At 37.5% G+C, this 885-nt stretch overlaps 1 pseudogene; it reads right to left on the bottom strand.

Moving 5' to 3' along the window:
* Positions 1-269: 269 nt before the first annotated feature.
* On the bottom strand, positions 270-604 carry LOC136376538 (large ribosomal subunit protein eL33 pseudogene; annotated as a pseudogene).
* Between the last annotated feature and the right edge of the window lie 281 nt (positions 605-885).

The raw sequence follows: 885 nt of genomic DNA, 5'->3' as shown, positions 1-885 counted from the left end.
TTGGATATTTTGACTTGTTCTTCTGTGAATTTTCTCTTCAGATCTGTTGCCCATTTTTCTATTTTATTATTTAGTGTTTTTCTTGTCCAGTTATAAGAGCTGAAATTTCTAAAATTAAGTTTATAGACATTAAGTCTTTGACCACAATCTATATTACAGATACTGCCTCTGATTTGCCCATGAAGTTTATTTATGGTACCATTTATAATACAAACAAAATATTTTATCTAGTCATATGTTTATCTTTTATTTATTTACTTTTCAATAAGTTACATCCTTGAGGAAGATAGCATTACACAGACCCTGCGTCCAATGGCCTTAGCAGGAAGATTGCTCCAGAATTTAACTTAGCACGAACCAGGCCAGTTTCCATGAGCATGAGCTACCTTTCCCCAGATGACTCTGGTTTTGTTTGGTTTGCCGCCAGGAGTCACTGTGTTGTTCTTTACTTGTACACATAAGCACATCTCTTTCCTAGATAGAATTCAGCTTCATCTTAAGCATAAACACCTTTAATTTAGTAAAGAGCTATGTGCTTTCTCAGGCTCCAGACACCATGTTTATAGCCGACAAAAATGGCCTTGAACCACAGAATTCTGGACATATTTGTTGTTATAGAAGTCTTTGCTCCCAGCAGCCTCCACGGGTTCCAAGGTGGAGGAAAGAACTATATTTTCTTTTATAACTCTGGGCTCCTAGTTTTGGTTAAAAATATCTTCTTGATCCTTAGAAAATACATGTAGCCTCTTAAATTATTTTGTAAAATACTTTTTTTTTTTTTTTTTGTATTTTTCTGAAGCTGGAAATAGGGAGAGACAGTCAGACAGACTCCCGCATGCGCCCGACCGGGATCCACCCGGCACGCCCACCAGGGGCAACGGTCTG

Source organism: Saccopteryx leptura, chromosome 6 (genome assembly GCF_036850995.1).
Source record: "Saccopteryx leptura isolate mSacLep1 chromosome 6, mSacLep1_pri_phased_curated, whole genome shotgun sequence".
NCBI lineage: Eukaryota > Metazoa > Chordata > Mammalia > Chiroptera > Emballonuridae > Saccopteryx > Saccopteryx leptura.
Note: the sequence above shows the minus strand (reverse complement) of the source record. Positions and strands in the feature narration are given on the sequence as shown.